Source organism: Oryx dammah, unplaced genomic scaffold, assembly GCF_014754425.2.
Source record: "Oryx dammah isolate SB20612 unplaced genomic scaffold, SCBI_Odam_1.1 HiC_scaffold_3, whole genome shotgun sequence".
In the NCBI taxonomy this organism is placed as follows: Eukaryota; Metazoa; Chordata; class Mammalia; order Artiodactyla; family Bovidae; genus Oryx; species Oryx dammah.
Window position 1 is genome coordinate 107775436 of NW_024070187.1, and position 6000 is coordinate 107781435.

The 6000-nt window shown below is 40.4% G+C and overlaps 1 pseudogene; it reads right to left on the reverse strand.

Annotated features, from left to right (window-relative positions):
• Positions 1-5492, reverse strand: part of LOC120861628 — a 63964-nt pseudogene extending 58472 nt beyond the window's left edge.
• Positions 5493-6000: the final 508 nt, after the last annotated feature.

Sequence of the window (6000 nt, forward strand, 5' to 3'; positions counted from 1 at the left end):
CACAAGCTTAGTTGCTCCAAAGCATGTGAAATATTCTCGGAACAGTGATTGAACCCGTGTCCCCTGCATTAACAAGCACATTCTTAACCACTGGACCACAAAGGAATTCCAGTAAATACTTTTTTAATGAATAAAGTTGTTAATAGGACAAGTAAATATCCCAGGAGAGTCAGTAAGCAAGGAGATATGTTTAGTTTTGGACTTGTAGTGAAATGGACTATTTGGAGCTCTACCAAACAGTGGGTCCACAAATTGCTTGTATTCTATGCTTGTCTTTCTGTCTGGCTACATAAAAATGATCTGTATTGCTTGTTGAAAATACTGATTCCTGGGCTCTTATTCCAGAGTTTTCTATCTGGGAATATGTGCTTCACCAGATTGTCCCGGTGATTGTATGCTAAACTATGCTTGGAGAACACTGATGTAAAGTGTCATGAATCTTTAGGAATGTTTGGATTCATAAAATGAATCAAGTGGACTGATGATATGTTAAATTCATTCATGAGACTGGCATTAGTATTTTTGAATAGTTTCCTTACTCATGAATCCCTGAGACTTACAAATGAATTCAGGACTATTGTGTCCCAGCAGGAAAAATATAAGTGGCTTCCTGATGGGGGCCGGAGGATGCTCTGACTTGTCTTATTGAAAATGTGACTTTTCTTTTCTGTAAACTCATCATTTTTTTCCCCTGTGTTTTCTTGATTTTTCACTGCCTGTCATGTTTGCATATCTCTTTTTCATCCTCAAAATGCCAGCGAACTGCTTGCTTGATGAACACACCTCTTTCATCCTCAACCAAGATAATGTTGCTTCATAACATTAGATATTTTACCTCAAAGGTAGATTAAGCAGTTCACCAGGGTAGTTATCTATGAGTGCTTGCACACTCATCAAAGATATCAAAGTTACAAATTGGATTTTTTTTTACTATTGAAGAAAGAATATATCCCTTGCTTTTATGTACATAGTATGATTGACCATGAAGGATCATTTACAGTATAAAAAGCTCAATGGAAAGTTTAAGAATCACAATTTTTTATTATTAGTATTGACATCAGTGTATTACCACCCCTGCTGTTCTAGTGTTTGAACCACCACCAAAATTTGATTGATTATTATGTTAGAAATACTCATGAAGAAATAGAAACCAGGTATTGCTACATAATGTTTGTATTTGTGGGAACTGTAGCTCAAAGTCTTTGAGCATTTTGCCCAGGGTGAGGGGAGTTTACATTTATTGCATTCCTGTAGTGTGGGAGGTGTAGGCTCTGACCACAGTGAGGATGATGATGATGGTAACTGCTTCCCTTCCCCTTACCTGGCATGAAACATGGTATATTCTTCTTTTTAATTATTTTATATTAAAGTATCATTGAATTACAATGTTGTATTAATTACTGCTATACAGCAAAATGACTCAGCTATTAATGAGTCATAATTATATATGTGTGTATATATATGTACATTCTTTAGAGATGGGAATACCAGACCACCTGACCTGCCTCTTGAGAAATCTGTATGCAGGTCAGGAAGCAACACTTAGAACTGGACATGGAACAACAGACTGGTTCCAAATGAGGAAAGGAGTACATCAAGGCTGTATATTGCCACCCTGCTTATTTAACTTTTATGCAGAGTATATCATGAGAAATGCTGGGCTGGAAGAAGCACAAGCTGGAATCAAGATTGCCGGGAGAAATATCAGTAACTTCAGATATGCAGATGACACCACCCTATGGCAGAAAGTGAAGAGGAACTAAAAAGCCTCTTGATGAAATTGAAAGAGGAGAGTGAAAAAGTTGGCTTAAAGCTCAACATTCAGAAAACGAAGATCATGGCATCTGGTCCCCTCACTTTATGGCAAATAGATGGGGAAACAGTGGAAACAGTGTCAGACTTTATTTTGGGGGGCTCCAAAATCACTGCAGATGGTGACTGTAGCCATGAAATTAAAAGACGCTTACTCCTTGGAAGAAAAGCAATGACCAACCTAGACAGCACATTAAAAAGCAGAGACATTACCAAGAAAGGTCCTCCTAGTCAAAGCTATGGTTTTTCCAATAGTCATGTATGGATATGAGAGTTGGACTATAAAGAAAGCTGAGTGCCAAAGAATTGATGCTTTTGAACTGTGGTGTTGGAGAAGACTCTTGAGAGTCCCTTGGACTGTAAGGAGATCCAACAAGTCCATCCTAAAGGAAATCAGTCATGAATATTCATTGGAAGGACTTATGTTGAAGGTGAAACTCCAATATTTTGGCCACCTGATGTGAAGAACTGACTCATTGGAAAAGACCCTGATGCTGGGAAAGATTGAAGGTGGAAGGGAACGACAGAAAATGAAGTGGTTGGATGGCATCGCTGACGCAAATGACATGAGTTTGAGTAGGCTCTGGGAGTTGGTGATGGACGGGGAAGCCTGGCCTGCTGCAGTCCATGGGGTCACAGAGTCGGACACGACTGAGTGACTGAACTGAACTGATACATTCTTTTTCATATTCTTTTCCGTTATGGTCTATCACAAGATTTTGAATATAGTTCCTTGTGCTATATGGTAGAACCTTACTGTCTATTCATTCTATATATACCAATTTGCATCTGTTAACCCCAAATTCCCCAGGGGCTTCCCTAGTAGCTCAGCTGGTAAAGAATCTGCCTACAGTGCAAGAGACCCTGGTTCAATTCCTGCATCAGGAAGATCCCCTGGAGAAGGGATAGACTACCTTTTCCAGTATTCTTGGGCTTCCCTGCCTGCAATGTGAGAGACCTGGGTTTGATCCCTGGGCTGGGTAGATCCCCTGGAGAAAGGCATGGCAACCCACTCCAGTATTCTTGCCTGAGAATCCCCATGGACAGAGGAACCAGGTGGGCTACAGTCCATGGGGTCACAAAGAATCTGACACAACCGAGTGACTAAGCACAGCACAGCACCCAAATTCCCACTCCTACCCTCTCCCACCCCCCACCCCTTGGCAACCACCAGTCTATTCTCTATGTCCGTCATTTTGTGAAACAGGGTATATTATTTTTTAATGTTTTTTTTCACAAATATTTTGTTTATTTTAATGAGGTTGGTGCAGACAAGGTCCATTTAAAACCTACATCCCAGGCCCCAAAGTACAAATAAATTAAAAAAGAGCAGTGTTCTGTTGTATACATGTTTGCATGAGTAACTTTTTTGTTTTTTGGCCATGCCACGGGGCATGTGGCATCCTAGTTCCCTGACCAGAGATAGAACCTGAGCCCCTGCAGCACAGAGTCTTAACCACTGGACATCTGGGGAAGTCCCTCCTGCATGAGTAACTTTAACTGCCAATGAAAACTAGAACTTTTCTGGGATCTTCTGACAAGATTTTTCTTTCATCTTAAAATGCTTTCTCTTCAGTGAAGCCATCTTTGAAGTTAGTCATTTTCCCCATCACCTCTGTTACCTTGATTTCAATCTGATATTCCCCCTTTTTTCAGTCCAGACCCTCAGATTTTAAAAATAGCTTCAAGTTAAAGACAGGTCATTTCCCCACAGTTTAGTTCTCTGAAAACTTTTCATCTCCCACTGAAAGTCATAGTCCAGGAATGAAGCAATCACATGCTAGAACTTCAGGGTCAATTGGAAAGTCATTTATGAGTCCTCGCATTAGTTGATCTCATTTATCACAAGCCTACAAATTCACAGACCTGGAGAAGTCAGCCAGTCTCTCTGTGGACATATGTAATTTTTATTTTTTTAAATTAATTTTTATTGGAGTATAGTTGCTATAGTTTTTCCAGTAGTCATGTACACTTGTGAAGATTGGACCATAAAGAGGGTTGAACACTGAAGAATTGATGCTTTCCGTCTGGGTGGTGTTGGAAAAGACTGTTGAGAGTCCCTTGGACAGCATGGAGGTCAAACCAGTCAATCCTAAAGGAATTCAATCCTTAATATTCATTAGAAAGACTGATGCTGAAACTGAAGCTCCGATACTTTACCCACCTGATGCAAAGGGCTGATTCATTGATAAAGACCCTGATGCTCGGAAAGATTGAGGGCAAGAGGAGAAGGCGGCAAAAGAGGACGAGATGGTTGGCTGGCATCACTGACTCAATAGACATGAATTTGAGCCAACTCTAGAAAATAACGTAGGACAGGGAAGCCTGATATGCTGCAGTCCTTGGGGTCTCAAAGAGTCAGACATGATTTAGCAACTGAATAACAACAAATAGTTGCTTTTCAATGTTGTGTAGTTTAGGCTGCACAGTAAGGTGAATCAGCCATACATATACATATATTCCATTCTTTGTGGACTTTCTTCCCATTCAGGTCACCACAATGCATTAAGTAGGGTTCCTTGTGCTATATCGTATTTTCTCTTTAGTTATCTATTTTATACTCATATAATTTTAAAAAGGAGAGCGTGATATGAAGCAGGCTGAGGTATGATCACCAAAAAACAGAACAATGTAAATAAACAATAATGAATCATAGGCGCTAGAATGCAAATGACCAGATGTTTTAGAGATGGGGCTTCCAGTTTTCAATTCTGTTTTGAACACCACATTACAAAAGAACTCTTTTAAAAAATAAAAGAGAATTAAGGGAAAAGAAAGAAAACAAAAAGAATATCTAAACTGTTGAATGACCCCTGTGTGCTCCTGAAAAACTTCAATTACACTTTCCTCAATTCCCAGTCCTTTCTGACAGTGATTATCAACAATTCTCTGACCTTCAAAGAGAAGTCTGAGTGAATTTATGGGAATGTCCTGTCTATGGCAGAATGATTCTTTGAGTTTCTTGAGATGTGTTGTCATTTTCCCTTTGAAGTGAATGTCACTGCTATCCTGACATGACTTTGAGTTTTAATATATTGTCTTTCCTTCTGTTGGGGGGATTTGTAATTTCCTTGGTTCTGTCTCATCGCAACAAAAATTTGAAGCAATGGACGGACCAGTGTTACAGCCCCATGTAATTTCCTTGGATGGACCAGTGTTACAGATCCGTTTTATTTAGAAAATAAAAGAAAGTACATCTTCGAGGTGTGAGGGCAGACTGACACAAAAGATGCAGAGAAGAGAAACCCATGGCCCAATTTTGGTTCCTCTTTTTATATGCTTTTCTCTCCTCCCCCTGAGCCTGCCCTATGTAATTTGGGCTAGCCAGGAGGGCTGTTTGTTTTCCTGAGGTTCTCACTCTGGTCCTCGGACCTTCCTTTGTTCTATTTTTGGGAGCTTTTCCCTTCTTTGTCTTTCAGTCTCCACCATTCTGGACTCCTTTTTCCTATTCTCACTACTTAACACTTCTTACTCCTCTAAGTCTTCAATTAAAGTTTTTGCCTCCTGGCCAGTCATGGTGATGGGGGCTCCCTCCCCATCCTGGGATCTCTACACAGCAGTGGCCTCAGGTAGGGAGAACCTCAATCCGAGGTTTCTCTGTTCCCCATAGCACAATGCCTTGGCTCCAGGGTATATTCTTGATCCCAAATCCTCAGAGCAATTCCCTGAAGAAAGGTAACATGATCTTTTTCTCCCAAGAGGATGCTAAAACCCTGAGAGTTTAGATAATTGGGTCAAAGGCATTGTCAACTACTAATTGGTACTTGCCAAGGACATTTCCTATCTACCTCTACAAAGATTAAATTATGAGCTGCTGCAGTTACTGACCTTCAACACCCCCTGAAAGGAGCTCAGAATAGAGATCAGAAATGAGGTACTCTGTGCTCTGGAAAATCTGGCAGATATTAGATATTTTCAAGAGCTGATTTTATGAGCCCAGTTCTTGCATCTCCTCACATCTAGAAAAGCAATAAAGTCCTTCATGGTGACCCCTGCTCCCCGTGACTAGCAGAAACCTGCAAAAATATGTGCTTGATTGAGTGAACTCCCTGTTCACTGAAGTCATATATACTGACCTTCCCTCTACCTCTTTGGAGCTGTTTCTCAGAGCTATCTGAAATGTGCTCTCCTGGGCTATTCCTCATTTGGGCCCAAATAAAACCTAACTTGAAACTCTCACATTGTACA